The sequence below is a fragment of the Canis aureus genome, chromosome 9 (assembly GCF_053574225.1).
Source record: "Canis aureus isolate CA01 chromosome 9, VMU_Caureus_v.1.0, whole genome shotgun sequence".
NCBI classification, from domain to species: Eukaryota; Metazoa; Chordata; class Mammalia; order Carnivora; family Canidae; genus Canis; species Canis aureus.
The window spans coordinates 21,469,395-21,488,059 of record NC_135619.1 but is presented as its reverse complement, the minus strand read 5'-3'; positions in this window follow the sequence as shown (position 1 = coordinate 21,488,059).

The window sequence follows — 18,665 nt, the reverse complement described above, 5'->3', positions numbered from 1 at the left end:
TAAAAAAATTAAATTATTTAGTTATTCATGAGAGACACAGAGAGAGAGGCAGAGACATAGGCAGAGGGAGTAGCAGACTCCCCAGGGGGAGCCTGATGCAGGACTCAATCTCACAACCCCAAGATCACCACCTGAGCCAAAGATAGACACTCAACCACTGAGCTACCCAGGTGCCCCTGGATCTTTGATTTAATTCTACTGCAAACATGCACTATTATTATTATAATATTATATTATATTATATATTATTATAATATAATGACAAATTATTCTAGTACCATTTGTTGAAAAGACCTTTTCTCCACTGAATTGCTTTCACTCCCATATCAAAGATCAGTTGGATGGCCCAGTCCATTAAGTGTCCCACTCTTGATTTCAGCTTAGATCATGATCTCAGGGACATTGAATCAAGTTCCACTTTGAGGCTCTGGGTTCAGGTCCCAGTCTGCTTCTCCCCCTCTCTCTGTTCTTCCTCTACCCATGCTCTCTCCCTCTCTCTTTCCCTCTCTTTCTTAAATACATACATACATACACATACATACATACATACAAAAACATAAATAAATAAAATCTTTTTTTAAAAGATCAAATGACTATTTTTATTATTTGCATCCCTCAAATTTACTATAATATTTACATTCGTCATGTTTACTATAAAATTTTGAGTAAGATTAAGAAGAATAAAATTTAAGAGCCAAACATAATATAATGTGAAATTTTTTTCTAGAAATAGTTGGATTCATACAAAGAGTGTTTAATTTCTTCTTACTTCATTTTCTTACTTAATTTTCTTCTATACTCAAGTCACTTATATCTAAGGGTTACCAAATAAAGAAACTGCTGCTGCAAGAAAATAGAAATAATTCCTGTGGAAATTATTTGTCACTTTTTCCCATAGAACTTTTCAAAATCAAAATTTGTTTTTCAACAAAATACATATGTGAACATGTAAGCTCAAATAGATCACTCATCTATTGCGCAAGAATCACAGATGCTAATGAATACAACAAATTAGAGACCTTTGGGAGGTCTAATACAAGTGACAAATAATTGACTCCAAAAGGTAGCTAAAACCAAATGTACTAAAAATAATTTGAAGGTTTAATATAGTGGATTTTTCCTTCCATTTAATCACCAAAGATATGTGTTATTTCATTAAAGTGCATTTTAAAAATGTCATATTTCCAAAGGATTTATTCTACTTTATCCTTTATAAATTCCATTGTAACCATGGCTACTTATTTTATAATTGCTATTTTCCCCTTATATTGCAAAACCTATATGTAAATGGTTAACAATTATCAATTTATATAATCCCTTAGCAAAATAAGGATCATAATTTTAAAAGGAAAGGAAGAGAAAATTTAAATGGGAACCAGGTTTTGAGGGCAATGGTAAGGCATACTTTGTAGTCTAGTTTTTCTCAGTTTTAATAGACTGTATATTGTATAAAGTATATTGTTAGTATTCTATACAATAAGTGCTATATGTCATTAATAGTAACATGAAGTTATTGTGACCAAAGTTACTTGTACTGTTTTTCCTAATGGAAATACTGCACCATGCACTTTTACACTCAGGTGGAGTTTTTATGATTCAGTAAGAAATGTTTTATCATGTCTGAAGTGCTTTTTAAAAACTTGATAGCTGCTAACATATAGATGGGTGGTTACACAAATTTTATATATATATATACAATTTTATATATATATATAATTATACACAAATTATACACACACACACACACACACTCAATGAAATACTACGAAGCCATCAAAAATCTTGCCATTTTCAATGATGTGGATGGAACTAGAAGGTATTTATTATGCTAAGCAAAAAAAGTCAATCAGAGAAAGACAATGATCATATATATGATCATATGATCTCACTCAAATGTGGAATTTAAGAAGCAAAACAGAAGATTGTAAGGGAAGGGAGAGAAAAATTTTTTAAAAAGGAAGAAATCAGAAAGGGAGACAAACATAAGAAACTCTTAATCATAGGAAACAAACTGAGGGTTTCTAGAAGGAGTGAGGAATAGGGGGATGGGGTAACTGGGTGATGAACATTAAGGAGGGCACATGATGTAAAGAGAACTGGGTATTATATAAGACTAATGAATCACTGAACTCTACTTCCAAAAATAATAATACATTATATGTTAATTAATTAAATTTAAATTAAAAAAAGCTGAAGAACAATTCTATTTGAGAAGAAAAAATATATGTGAAGGGGTGCCTGCCTGCCTTAGTCAGTAGAACATTCAATTCTTGATCTCAAGGCTATGAGATCTAGCCTCAAATTGAATGTAGAAATTACTTAAAAATAAAATTAAAAAAAATAAAATTAATAAATAAATCTTTAAGATGTGAAGTGTAGTCTAGTCTAATTGAGGATCTATGCAGTGATGGTCAACATGCTAAAGTGTATTTTATATATTTGTAGGGATCTTTTTATCCCTCACAAGGATTGGAGGCTGCAACAAGAGTATTTAATGAGTGGGAACCAGGAATGTCAAACCACCTACAGGATGTGAAAATGTCTTGCACAAGAATTACCCTCAATTTGTACAATTTTTCCATGTTCCACCAGAGTTCATCCACTGCAAACATAAATTAATGATAATTTGATAGATTTTAATAATGAAGAGTTTATTGCTCTGGATGTTTTACAAGAAGTTGTTTAAAAAAAAACCCAAACCTGTAATTTAGGGAAAGGTGGATGGACAAGGAAACTCAAATGAATTAAAGACATAATTTTTGAATAATTTACTAAAAAATAAAATTCTTTGAAATGACAGAAGGAATATAAAAATGCAAATGCATCTGTAATCATGGCAGAGAACTAAAATGAGAGTTATTAGCAGGTATAGCACTGAAGTTTTCTAGAAATACAAGGTAGATGTAAGAAAATTAAAAGAAACCCATTAGAAATTAGGAACTTGTAACCATGTAGTGATTAGAAGGACTTTCTAAAAAGTGAAGTATCAAAGAAAAAACCTTAGAATATCCCTAGGAACAGAGTAATTAGGATGTACAAAAAGAACACATATTCTTCTATCAATGTCCAGTAATCTGTTGCATTTCTATACACCAATAATGAAGCAGCATAAAGAGAAATCAAGGAATAAATTCCATTTACACTTGAACCAAAAACTGCAAGATACCTAGGAATAAATCTAACCAAGGAAGTAAAAGATTTGTACTCCGAAAACTATAAAACACTGATGAAAGAAATTAAAGACCACACAAAGAAATGGAAAGACATTCCATGCTCATGGATTACAAAGATAAATATTGTTAAAATGTAGATATTAACCAAAGCAATCTACACATTTAATGCAATCCCTATCAAAATACCAACAGCATTTTTCACAAAGCTAGACAAACAATCCTAAAACTTGTATGGAACCACAAAAAATTCCAAATAGCCAAAGCAATCTTGAAAAAGCAAAGCAAAGCTGGAGGTATCACAATTCCATACTTTAAGTTATATTACAAAGTTGTTATAACTGGGGGGCCTGAGTGGCTCGGTTGGTTGGGTATCTGCCTTCAGCTCAGGTCATGATCCTGGGGGCCAGGGTTCAAGCCCTATGTTGGGCTCCCTACTCAGTGGGGAGCCTACTTCTCCCTTTACCTCCTGCTAGTGCTCTCTCTCACTCTTTCTCTTTCAAAGAAATGGGTAGATTAAATAAAAATCTATAATCAATAAAATAGTATGGTATTGGCACAAAAATAGACACATAGATCAATGGAACAAAAGAGAAAACCCAGAAATGGGCCCACAATTATAAATTAATATTTATAAATGACATATCTGATAAAGGCTTAGTATCCAAATATATAAAGAACTTATAAAACTCAACATCTAAAAAAACTAAATAACCCAATTAAAAAATGGGCAGAGGACATGAATAGGCATTTTTCCAAAGAAGATATACAAATGGCCAACAGATACGTGAAAAGATGCTTATCATCACTGACCATCAGGGAAATCCAAATTAAAACTATAATAACATATCACCTTATACTTCTCTGAATGTCTAAAATCAACAACACAATAGTTGGTGAAGGTGTGAGGAGAGAAGAACCCTCCTGCACTGTTGGTGGGAGTGAAAACTGGTATAGCCACTCCAGAGAACAGTTTGGAAGTTTAGCAAAAAGTTAAAAATAGAATTAATTGCCTTATGATCCAGCAGTTGCCCCACTAGATATTTACCCAAAGAGTACAAAAATACTAATTTAAAGGGATACATGCAATTTGATGTTCAAAGTAGCATTATCTACAATAGCCAAATTATGAATTACAGCTCAAATATCCATCAATGATGAATGTGAATGAAAATATGATATGTATGTATGTATGTATATAAGTGAAAATTATCTTTTTGTCATATATTTTAAAAATAGAATTTTATTATGTAGAATTTTCTTCTTTTACATTATAAAACATTTAAATATATCAATAATTTCTAGATTCTGTATCTTACTCTAGAATTATGGGGGGGAAAATCCCCATCTTATTTCCTAGAAATTTAGAGTTTGGAATTTATCTGGAAATTTCTCTTTAGATAAAAGGTGAGATAAACCTTACAGTGTCTCAGATGATATCAGCATCATTTATTGAATAATCTTTCCTTTTCAGAATAATAAACATGGCTGCGTTGGTAACATAGTAAATTCCTATGTGACTTTGGTCAATTTACACACCCTCTACTCCTTTGATGAACCTATCATTTAATTTCTAAGTACCACATAGTCATTTCTTTAGATTGTTATTTTATGGTATCATTTGTGTGTGCTTATTTCATTTTCCTCTATAGAATACTGTTTTTCCATTCAAATATTATAATGAGACTTTCTTGATTTTTAAAATTCAGTTTCTATTTGCATTAGAATTGTATCTTTTATGTGTAAATGTAGGAATAATTTACATCATTATAGTATTAAATCTTTCTATCCTTAAAAGGTATGTTTACCTATTGATTGCTCTGTGAATAGTAATTCAGGTTTTCTTTACTTTAAGAGGTATCTCTTATAAATTTCTGCTTATCTCTAGCTACTTCCTCATTTCCTTTGATCTGGCAAATATTACCACGTGTTCCATTATTTTAAATATTTTTTATAGAGAAAAGACTGTTGACATTCATTAATTTTGTAACTTGGCAACTACCAAATACTCCCATAGTTTTTTGTTTGATTTCATGAGTTTCCTAGCAAGTAATCTAGTCATCTATAAACAATATAATTTTATTGCCAATTTTGTAGAATAACTCACACATTTTTTTCCATTTCTTCCCTTTCAGAAAATGGGTTCAAGATGGACCACTAATCCTTTGATAATTCTTTACTCATTTTTCTCCTCTTTGGCTGAGGAACAGGTTGTTTTTTTTTCAAAAAGGGTCTATGAAAATACCTTACTTTCATTCTTGCACATGTAAATACATGTATGTACATATACATGTAAATGTATATATATATTTATGTATATATATATCCTCTATAGTTCAATGATTTGGCTGTATATGACATTTTTAGGTCATGTTTTTGCTGAGTAATTTAGGGACACTGATCCACATCCTGTGTGGAGTGTGTTTTTGCTGGTTTTTTTTTTTTAAGGTTTTCTTGTATTGTTATTTTATTTCCCCACTGTTATCTGGATTGTTTTGCCTGGATACTAAAAATAATTTTCTTTATATTTGACAAAATCATTGCCAGGTTTTGTCTGTTAACCATATTGTGTGAATTTTTTTCACAAGACATATCATGTTATTTCAACCTATAAATTCAAGTTTTCTTTTATATGTGGAAATTCCCCTTAAAGTATATCTTTTGGGCTGGCTGGATCAAGGTGCATGGGGAGGCACCAACAAAATGGTGGGGGACCCCCCACACACACCTTGTTGCCCCCACCTCAGAACTTTCCCATCATCAGCAGACCTCCTTGAGGACAGTCATCAGGGGGAGACTGGACCTATGCAGGAAACCTGAACCATACTTTACCCAGACCCCATATAGGGGCATGGGCAGTTATTGCCCCAGGTCAATTTCACCAGTAATATGCTAATACCTATCATCCCATACAGACACCCGACCCCTTACTCCTTCCCCCTTAAAAAGCCTGCTTGCACTCCCCTGGGCGTTACTCCCAACACCCCCCCCCCCCCCCCCCCCCCGCGGGCTGTGGAACCTCACCAAGAGCGCCTCCCATTAAAAGCCTGTTTCAACCAACTTTTGCCTGGCCTCTCTATTTCATTTCACTACCAATTCGATTAAACCTGACAATATCATTAAATGATTATTTTCTCTTCTAATTGTTTGCTTTACTTCTGCAAGGACAATAATTATGGCTAATGTAGGATCCTTTGTTCTACAACATTGGTTTATTTCTAACCCTTAAAATTATTTGTTCATTTTCATTACTTTCAGTTCATTAAAAAAAAAAAAAAACAAAATGAAACAAAACACGCACACAAAAGCCTGTCCTTCATGACCTTTATTGTATTTTCCAAAGATAACTTCATATAGGTACTGTCAATGGTGACTTTATTTCTGTGATTATTTTTAACATCTAAGTATTCCCTGGCTTCTATTTCTCCTGCTGCTTCTGCATCTGTGTTCTCACCATATATCCTTGGACTTTTATTTCTAAGCTGTGAGTTTGTACTTCTTTCATTAAGATATGCTCACTTACGCCGGTATTTTTTTTATCACAGTTTATCTGATCATTGATCATTTTGGGGATATTTTTAATCCATCATTCATTTTGGTGTATTTTTCATTCTTGCCTCTTTCTCCTAGTATATGTATATATTTGCATCCACTCTTTTTTTGTTATTATTACTTGTTTTCAAATTAAAAGAAATCTTTCTTTATTAGTGTTTCTAGCATTCTTATTAGATAGATGGTAGAGCAAAATTACAAACTAGCAAGAATTCTTCCAGGATTATAATATAGGTTGTCTTCATGTCCAGGTTGTTTTAATTTGATTTCTTCCCATTAAAAGGAGATCTCCAGCTATTGTCTTTTGTATAATACAGCATTGCTTTCCATGCTACATTTCCAATGCATTTATTTTTGCCTTCCCTATTACTCCATTGGTTAAAAAAAAATGCAGAATCAAATGAAGCCACCTGCCTATGAAGCCCAAGCCTACTTCTCAAAACAGATTGTTGCTTTACTCCTCAGAGTAAGAACTTTGCTCAGTCAGCTTGATCCAAGATCTGTAATCATAAAAGCCTCTTTCAGCATTTTTCCTACCACTGTGACAGCCTAATATCTGATTGTTAACAGATGTCCTTGGTTTAATTATATGTACAGCTTGCATTCCTATTTCTCATGTTTCTTATTTGTTTCTAAACAAGAGAAGACCCAATAAAACCAAATATTTCTAAGCTTGTATTCAGGAATGGCCTCAAACATAGTTTAGTATGATCTATAAAAGAACAAAACTTCTCTTTATCTGAGAGTTTGTGTTTAATTATCTGCTTCCATATCTAAGAAAACTTAAGTAATATAGTACTTTGACCTTCTTTTACTAACCTTAGTCTATGATTCCACAAAAAGCAAACTTGTATAAGAATTTCGAGATCAATATGTCAATAGAGACCCATAGACAGTGTTGTTGTTCAGTATATCTGGCTAAGAATATTAATGAGTATTTCCCATGACTTGAATGGTTACTACATTCAAGGTAGTACAAATTTTATGTTCATAGTCCCATTTAAACTTAAAATTGCCACATGAAGTATTATAATTTTGTAAGAATAGAAAATCAAGGCTTAAAGCTGTCTACTAATGTTACTAAGGCCATGTAGAAGGTAAGAGGCCTAGCAAGGATTAGAACCCTGCTATATTCCAAACCTACAATTCTCACCATTAGTCTGCAGAATAAGGAAATATTTTTTACCATTCAAAGCAGCTTCTATTATTCCAATCATGTGAAATCACAATACTTATACTCAGAAGATGAACTAGATTTCTGTAGGGTTTAAAGATTTTTTTTTAAGATTTTATTTATTCACAGAGACACACACACAGAGAGAGAGAGAGAGAGAGAGAGAGGCAGAGACACAGGCAGAGGGAAAAGCAGGCTCCACGCAGGGAGCCCGACATGGGACTTGATCTTGGGTTTCCAGGATCACACCCTGGGCTACAGGTGGTGCTAAACCGCTGCACCACCGGGGCTGCCTGGGTTTAATCCCACAATATTAGTCCTGCTAAATAGTTATTCAATGCGAAATTTATGGCTGGCAATGAAGAGCTCAAACATTTTCCAAAGTGGCCCAATCCAACTCTGAAAAACTGTATATTTATTTTTCCCTTAAAGTAAACTAAAATCTATCCTCTTGAGTTTCCCACATAGTGATTTAGTTCTACTCATAGGATCTCTAATGGGAAACAATTACACACACATACACACACGTGTATATGTCATGTATGTAAGCAAGAATTTTCTCTAATTTGAACATCTCAAATTCCTTCAAATACTCCTCATATTTGAGGTAACCATATAACTTACCACACTAGGAAACTTTTGAGAATAGAAGGAGATATTAACCAGTCAGTACACAGGGAAGAAAGGAGCAAACGGAGACAGTCTCAGACATACATATCTTACTTATTTACATATGTAGTGGTTTGTTTGTTTTTGGTTTGTTTACAGGTCAACAACTCAGGTGTATAAAAATGTACTGTAATGTATTTGCAATTTAGATAATAGATTAAGAGCTCTGATTTATAATATACAAAGATCTCTTATAAGTTTACTACAGAAAAAGGATAAAATGCTATGAATTGGTAATTCACGGAAAGAAAATACATCAAATGTATTTTAAAACACTCAAACTTTTTAGCAATTAGGAAAGTATACATCAAGATATTAGACAAAATCTAGTAGAAGTCAGGAAAGCACACAACAAAATAAAATTACACTCACCAAAATGAAAAAACTATAAAAGATTGATAATTTTATTGTTGGCAAGGATGTAGAATAATCAACACTATAGGTGAAAATATAAATTATTACCACTTAAAAAATAAATCTAGCAACATTTATTACAATGAGTTTACACATGAATGCCAATCCCACTCCTAGGATTCCATATCATAGAAATAAGTTTTAGTATCTAAAAATATATAGGTAAGAATATTTATCACAGAATTGTTCATAGTTATAAATACACAGAAATAAAATTGTACTCCAATTAAGAAAATGGTTAAATTATGATAGATTCACACTATGTAATATAAAGCTATTTAAAAAATAAATTATATTGGGCAGCCCGGGTGGCTCAGTGGTTTAGCTCTGCCTTCAGCCCAGGGCATGATCCTGGAGACCCAGGATCCAGTCCCACGTCAGTCAGGCTCCCTGCATGGAGCCTGCTTCTCCCTCTACCTTTGCCTAAGTCGCTGCCTCTCTTTCTCTCTGTGTCTCTCACGAATAAATAAATAAATCTTTCAAAAAAAATAACTTGTATTTATAAAAGTTATTCAGAAGTACTTTCCACAGAGTATTATTGAGTGAGATGGGATCAGAAGAATATTTATTCCTTCATATTTACATTCTTTTTTTTTTTTAATTTTTATTTATTTATGATAGTCACAGAGAGAGAGAGAGAGGCAGAGACACAGGCAGAGGGAGAAGCAGGCTCCATGCACCGGGAGCCTGACGTGGGATTCGATCCTGGGTCTCCAGGATCGCGCCCTGGGCCAAAGGCAGGCGCTAAACCACTGCGCCACCCAGGGATCCCTTATTCCTTCATATTGAGTGCACACAGACTCTATAGAGTTCTGCTTCTAGTGTTGGTGTAAAAGATGAAGAAGAAATTTATCTCTGTGGAAACACCAAGAAAAATCTGGAAGATGTGAAAACTATACTTGTCTATGAGGTTATTGAAGAATGGTGAATGTAAGAAAGCCTTGATCAACTAATTTCCTTCATAGGCAGTGAGCTTCCTTTAACAGCTTCTGGTATAAAGAGATCTGCCAAAGACCCAGAGACTATACCCAAGGGGGAAAAGGTCTGGCAAGATATTGGCAACTGTTAAGCAGGCAGGAATAACTGGAATCTGAAAAATCTCAAATGCAACAAAAATTTTCTAGGCATAATAATTTTCATAAACTCACTCCTTTTTGCTTAAACAAAGGCAGTGAAATTGAGATTGAAAAATAGAAATAGTTTACACATTTTAAAAACTCTAATACCCATTCAAATAGCAGCAGGAGCCTGTAAATACACAGGCCACATCTCTATCTAATATTTTCCTGATTCCTCATTCAAATTCTCATAAAAACAAAGAGTAGCTCCTCTATAGCAGTGGCAGTTGCAAGCAGCCTCAGATTGGATGTTTTCGGTTAGGCTAATCAGAAATGAGCTTAATCTTAAAACTATAAGCTCAATTAATCTAAGTCATTCACCAATTGGTAAAATTTGAATGATCACTTTCTAACTTTAGATACCAGACATTAAGAATCTTGCATACTTTGGGAAAACAAAGCAGAATGATAGTGAACTCCAGTGCTCTGGTTCTTTAACATAAAGTGTGTGGTATCCAACAAAAGAATGATGACCTATCTGAAGAAGTAAAAATCTTCCAGATTTTTAGAGCCTCACAATCAAGATATAATTTCAGAAGACTCCAATTCACAGATAGCATAGACACTGTAGCTGTTAAACATGAACTATAAAATAACTATTCTAACTAAGTACATGGATTTACAGGAACAAAGTATGAATAAACAAATAGGAGATGTCAGCAGAGAAAACGGCTAGAATATAGAAATTCTAGAATCTGCAGTAAAAATTGTTCTATCATATAATTAAACACTAGAGTTAAATCCATTGCAGAAGAAACGATCAGTGAGTTTAATGACAGTTTGATAGAGATTACCCTAAAGGAATTACAGAGAGGGAGAACATGTAAAAACAACTGATCAGAATGCTAATTGCCTGTAGGAAAAATATCAGGCAATCTAACATAGTTATAATTAGAAAATATAACATGGTTAAGTAGAGTTTACCCCAGGAATTCAAGATTATATGAACATTCAGAAATCAATAAATATAATCCACACATTTAAAAGAACAAAGGGTATAAGTCATATGATTATCTTAACTGAGGCAAAAAAAAAAAAAAAAAGAATCAGACAAAATCTAACACTCATTAATGAAAAGAAATCCTGTTAGCATCTCAAAAGAAAAACTCCCACAATATGGAAAAAAATCTGTGAAAAACTTTAAGCTGAACTCAAATTTATTGATGAAATATTAGACATTCTTCACTATCACTAAGATTTAGGAGAAGGAAAGGCTGTGTACTTTTCACCACTTTTATTCAACACTATATTTTGTGCTAGGGGTCTTAGCCAGTGCATTTAAGGAAAAAGGAGAGAAGGAAAGAGGGAGGGAAGGAGGAAAGAAGAAAGGAAAGAAAGAATGAAGAAGAAAGGGAATTTTGTCTATAGAAAACAAAATTGTTTACATCAAAACTCCTAAAAAATACATTTAAAGCATAGTAGGTGTAATAGATGAATTCAGCAAGGTCTTGGGATTCAAGATCAATATAAAAATCAATTGTATTTCTACAAGGTAGTAACATTTGGAAAATGAAATTTAAAAAACAATATCATTCACAATATTAAAACAACAACAACAACAAAAAACATGTAGAGGCACATCTAATGAAAAGTTGAGCAAGACCTCTATTCTGAAAGCTACAAAACTTTGAAGGAAATTAGAGATAACCTAAATAAATACTGTAAGGATATCAATTGTCTCTAAACTAATCAAAGATAGAATGCAATTTCAATCAATTTCATAACAGGCTTTTCTGTTGTTACTGACAAATGAAGAATAAAATTTATATGGAAATTTAAAAGACGGAGACAGAACAAACATTACTAAAAAAGAGAAACAAAATTTGAGGATTTACCTGACTTCAAGATTTACTATAAACCTATCATAATCAAGTTTGTGGTATGGGCATAAGATAGACGAATAGATCAATGGAACAAAAGAGATTCTAGAAATAGCTCTACATAATTACAATCAAATGATTCCTGACAGGCAGCAAAGTAATTCAATGGGAAAAGAAAAATCTTTCAACAAGTGGTGTATTGAAACAACTGAATAAAGAATAGAAGAGAAATATATTTCCATCCCTTCACACATGAGGCACAAAAAATTGAGATGAATTATAAACCTAAACACAGAAGCTAAAATTATAAAACATCTATAAAATACTGTAAGAGTTTATAGTTGAGGAAGGACATGAATTATGAATAAGAGTTTATCAGGCAGCCCGGATGCCTCAGCGGTTTCACGCTATCTTTGGCCAGGGGCAGGATGAAGTCCCATGTTGGGCTTCCTGCATGGTGCCTGCTTCTCCCTTGCCTGTGTCTCTGCCTCTCACTCTCTCTCTGTGTGTGTATCTCAAAAACAAATAAATAAAATTAAAAAAAAAGTTTATCAGCCATAGAGATGAAACAGATCAAATTAGAGAAAAATTACCCCTGCAAAGCTACAAAAAAATGTAAATTCACTGTATATTTGGAGAATGGGAGTAATCTAATTTTCATTCGTTATTAAGCTTAGTCCTATAAAGGTTGTTTTGCTAAGTGCAAAGGATAAAAAAACAAAATACCATGCAGTCCCTCTACATCAGAGACTCCAATTACAAGGGGTGGAAAAATTATGGGAAGAATGATACATAACACAATGAAATGAGTTCTACTGAACTATAATTTATATGAAAATGGTGAGAACACAGCAATTAATACTATCAATTTGTTGCAAGCTTGTGAAAATTTTGTAAAGTAAACAAGTCGAGTTTGGTAGAAGGGAAGAACACTCCAGTTGGAAGAAATTAAGAAATTACATGTAAAAAGTGCATACATGAACAACAGTGCAGGCTATTCATGAAACCATTGACAATTGGCATGGCTGTAGGAAGCATGCTTGGGGAAAAGTAGTAATTGAAAGTGGAAATGAAAATGGGAACAGATTGTGAATGGAAAGTACACTAAGAAAAAATAAGATACACTAACCATTGAATGGTCACTTTACATATTTTCTAATATCACAAAATCCTCTAAGGGATGTTTTGTTTCCTGCTTTATGTATGAGGGACTTGGCTTAGAGAATTTTGGTGCATACCCATTAAGGACAATTATGTCTCCGAGGAGAACCAACTCTCTTATTAGGAAATGTCCTTCTTTATCCCTGATCAATTTCCTATTCTGAAATCTTCTTTGAAATTAATATAGCAATGCCACCTCTCTTTTGATTAGTTAGTATGTTCCCTACCCCTTACTTTCAATCCACCTGAGTCTTTATATTTAAAGTAAATTTCTTGTAAATATATTTGTTGGATTTCATTCTACTCTAACAATGTTTTTTAATTAATGTATTTAGACCATTTACATTTAAAGTAATTATTGATATACTTTAATATCTACCGTGTTTTTAACTGTTTGCTATTCATTACATTTTGTTCTTTTTTTTTTTTCTATTTTTTCTGCCTTCTCAAGTTTTAGTGGAACATTTTATGACTCAATTATCTCTCAGCATATTGATTATACTTTTAAAAATGGCTTTATTGATTTCCCTACAGGTCAAATGTACATTAATCAATATAAGTCCACCCTCCAAAAATGCTATACTGTTTCACATGTAATACCTGTAATGTGTAGTCTGTCTCAGTAGTCTGTCCTTTATCATCACATCTTATTCATTTCACTTACCTATATGCTGTGACCACCAAATACATATTTACTAGCATTACTATAAATGATTATGTTTCTTTATTTCTTCTCTAATGCTCTCTCATTCTTTGTGCAGATAAAATTTCTGGCTTGGGTCCTTTTTTAGTCCTAAAAAATTTCTTTAATATTTCTTGCAGGGCAGGTCCAGGACTCTGTTTTTGTTTGCCAGAGAAAGTTTTTATTCTCCTGCAATTTTAAAGAATAATGCAAATGAATTAGAATCCTAGGCTGGTGGGTTTATTTCATGTCAACATTTCAAATATTTTACTACATTCTCCTATTGTTTGTGTGATTTCTGACCAGAAGTTTGCTGTAATTCTAATCCTTCTTTCTCCATAAGTAAAACGATCTGGTTTCCCTGGCTTTTTTCAAGATTTTTTTTTTTTAATTTTACTTATTTATTCATGAGAAACACAGAGAGAGAGGCAGAGACACAGGCAGAGGGAGAAGCAGGCTCCATGCAGGGAGCCTGACATGGGACTTGATCCCCGGTCTCCAGGATCAGGTCCTGGGCTGAAGGCGGCACTAAACCGCTAAGCCACCCGGGCTGCCCCAAGATTTTTTTTTAATTGACCCACAATTCTTAAATATTCTGTTCTGTTGGGTGTCCTTGTTTGTTTGCTTTGTTTTTATTTATTTATTTTTATTCCTTTTACTCTTTGCATTTTAGCTTAGCAACTTCATATGGATCTATAACTTCAAGCTTATCTGAGTCTGGTTCTGATGATTGCTTTGTCTTTTCAGTCTATGAGTGTTTTGCCTTTTAATATGCCTTGTAATCTTTGTTGAATAATAAACATGATGTGCTGATAATAGGAACTTAGTCAAATGGGCCTTTAGATTGAGAATTTCTGGTAATCTGGCTAGGAGTTGGGCTGTGTTTAATGTTAACTCTAAGTGTCATAGGTTTGAAATTACTCGTTTCCTTATTTTTATCTTTCTTGTTTTTAGGCTCCTGTAGAACTCCTTAGATAGTGTCCATGTTCTCAGTTTTTTCAGCTATAATCCACTGTAGTACTACAGTTGTACTGTTGTACTGATGAAGCGGTATATTATGGGAGATGGGAAGCTTTCTATGATCTTAAAATTAAAATCAGTATTTTAGGGGACCTGTGTCCCTGGGCTGTGTCCTTTTTAAGAGCTGCTTGCTTAACTTCTCCTCACCATAGGTAAGAAAAGATGATTAGAGGGAGAAGGATTCAGGAAAATACCCTTCCCTCAGGAAAAATAGGCCCTGATAGTCTTTTTCCCTTCCTTACAGTAAGCCTTTGTTATGGAGAATCTCTAGGCAACATTTCACAGGATTATTTCCCCACCCCCCCTGCTTCCCACCCCACCCAGCCAGAATAGCTATGGGATCTTTCTCAGATCTTCACAGAGAGAACCTAGTGGGGTTTCTGGAGCTAAAATCCATAAAAGTATGGAGTCCCCAAAAGTTCCTCGTCCTCATTCTTGCCCATATTCTGCCTCCATCAATTTCTCAAAACTACATTTAAATGTCACTATCAGTTTATTGCTACAGTGGCTTCTGCTCCATCCAGGAGAGCATATCTCAGCTGCGACTCTCTTGATTCACCTTTCTCTCCATATTTCAGGGTGGTGGTTTGCTCTGTGTTCTCAGTGTCCAAGATAATCAGTCTAAGAAAAGTAATTAACTTACAGTTATTCAACTTTTTCTTGTTGTAATAAGCTCCTTACATGCTGGGATTGAAACCAGAAATCACCGGTTTATGGATTTTAAAGACCTACAAAATTACCATTAAATACATTGTTTCTCTTCCAAAGCCATGATTTGAAATATTAGAATTCCAAAGTTTTACTATGACAGTTACATGAAACCTTTTTTTTTAAAATTACTCTAGTAACAAAGCATGAAATAGACTGAAATATATAAAAAGGGGGTGATGATAGAAAGTTACTGGAAAAACAATCTTGAAAGACTATGAGGTAGGCTTGAATTAATAATGAAAAAAAGACACTAGAAATTAGGAAAAGGAGTTTAAATAAAGAAAAAATATAAAATAAAATTAACTGGATCATTTGGTTATAGCTAATGAGAAAGGAGAAATCACAGCTAATTATAAGCATTCTCATTTGAACATGAAGATTCTCTGAAACAAAGTAACAATTATATTCTTATATATCATTACAATTGTCCCAAAAGTACCATTTTTGGGCGAATAACTAGTGCTGATGAATAATAAAAGTCTTGAACTCATGATACAATTTCTCTGCCAATTATTCCTTCCTGAATCATCTTAGATTTATCTTAAGTAGAGATTCTAAAATTAATTCTGGAAGCCCAGTTACCTTGGGAAGCTCATCAGAGGGTCTGGACACAACCCAACTATCAATGTAGGTGGAGCATTTATTATAAATCAGACAATCACCTTTGTATTTGAGTATATCATGTGTTTAGAATCCATGATAGAGACCATATAAATTGTTTAGTATTAAAATTAACAATAGATCTTGAGAATCGCTCTTCTCTACCTACTATTATTCTGAATAAAAAATGAGTTTAAAAAAAACCCATACACCTTAAGACAATAGATTGTTTCAGGTAGTGGTAAGAATGCCTGTAGAGCCTCAGGAAGAAACATAAAGAAAGATACTGGCCACCACTTTTAAACTCACTATATTAGACTTGTACTGTCATATATGGATTTGGAAACAGGTACAAGTGACTCTTGTTAAACATGCATTTCAAACAGAGGTACATATGTATCCAAATGTTCCAGATAGTAGCTTACTGACATCAAAAATTCAGTGTACTATAAATTTTAGTCATCATGCCTACAAAGAAAACAGAATATCCATTAATTCAATGGGCCTGTTAAGTAGAGGTTAGTTACACTAAGTCTTCACTGTAGAGATGCTATTACCACTTACAGAAATGCTAGCTGATGGATTTTTTCTTTTCTATTTAATGTTAGAAAAGCAAGAACTAGGGCAAAAACTCCAAAGAGAGAACATATTTTTCTACTTATCTCCAAAATTAAGTCCTTTCCTGTTTTAAAGATGAATTCTAAGGAAGTTGCCTTGAAGAAAAGGATGCAGGGTGGTTTTGTAGATAATTAGAATCAGCAAATAGAATGAACTGCACAATTCCACAGAAAAAGCAACACAGGTAGACAATGTCTCCTCTCCAGCACACTCCCAGATATATTGAAGTACAGGCTAAACTGTGGTAGAGATTTTTCCCTCATGTCCAAAAGTATGTAAGCAGTGCAAGAAAACTATGGGGAATTACTCCTTGAATTTCTCCAAGGTCCCTTCTATCTGTCCTACTTTTTCCAGAATGATTCCCTCTCATAAGAATTAAACCTGGCTGACCAGCCCATATCTGCTTTCTAATGGGAAAGAGGAAGTGAGGGGTTTCCAATTTTAGAAATTTAATTGCACTCTAATTGCATTTAACATCTTCATTCACATCCCATTGTTCAGAATGTTTTCATATACCCATATCTATTAAATGGGAAACTGAGAACATCCCCTGGACCTGGATGGCCAAGGGCACATCTTACCACAGGGAAAGCATTATATTACTAGTGGTAAGAAGAAGGAAGCACATAAGGACCATAATCGGACTGTATGCCAACTAATTTAAAAATACTTCTTGTTCATTACTACATGTTAGCCAAGGAACCAAGCATTGAGAATACAGAGATGGAAGATATAATACCTCCTCTTGTGGAAATCACAGATTAGTGGGGAAGAAAATCAAATAAAGGAAATAAAATATAGAAGCTGCTACAGGTAAGTACAATATCCTAAGAAGATGGTTAGGAGTTGGACCAAAAGAAATTTTTCCTGAAGGAGAAGATAAAAATATGAGAGAGAAGGAAGGGGTGGGAAGCTGGAGAACCCTAGGACATCCTACAAAATAGTTTGGATTTTATCCTGCAGGTTACTATCAGTTATTGAAGAATTCTTAAGTTAGAAAATATGAGTGTTAAATATGCTCTTAGAGAGATAGTGCTTTGGTGATCTCCCCTCATAGGGAGAATGATTTGGAGTATGTAACATTTGAGACAGGGAAATTTGATTGAGGTAATTTGACTAACATTTAAAAACAAATTATCTATGAGTTACTTGCTTTCAAGAAGCCTATACTCTTAATGTTTCATTACACAAGCAACCAACCAACCAAAGTATACATCCCTCTTCCACCTTTTTTTTTTTTAATTATTTATTTATTTATTTATTTATAATAGTCACAGAGAGAGAGAGAGAGAGAGAGAGAGAGATAGGCAGAGACACAGGCAGAGGGAGAAGCAGGCTCCATGCACCGGGAGCCCGACGTGGGATTCGATCCCGGGTCTTCAGGATCACGCCCTGGGCCAAAGGCAGGCGCCAAACCGCTGCGCCACCCAGGGATCCCCCTTTTTTTTTTTTTAGAGAGAGAGAGAGCAAGCAGGGTAGGAGCAGAGGGAGAGATTCTCAGGCTGACTCCATACTGAGCACAGAGCTTGAGGAGGTGCTGGATTTCATGACCCTGAGATCATGAGGGGAAATCAAGAGTGGGATGCTTAATGGATTGAGCCACCGAGGTGCCCCATATCCTTCCCTTTCCAGAACAATCTTCTTCAAGGACATTTGAGGAGAAGGGATTTGAAAGGGTGTCGATTACATATCAATTATACCTTTGAATCAGTCTAGTAACCTTGCTCCCCAAATGAAGCATAGCTCCTACCCAAAATGACATGGTTTGCTCCATATAATCCAGAACTGAGTTTTAACCCTTACTTACATAGTTTTCGAATTCCCCTTGATGCCAACACATTTTCTGAACTAGAAATTTGGGAATATCTAGAATCAAAATATAGTGAAGAAAAAAATCCTCGTGGGACATCTAGGTGTCTCAGTGGTTAAGCATGTGCCTTTGGCTCAGGTCATGAT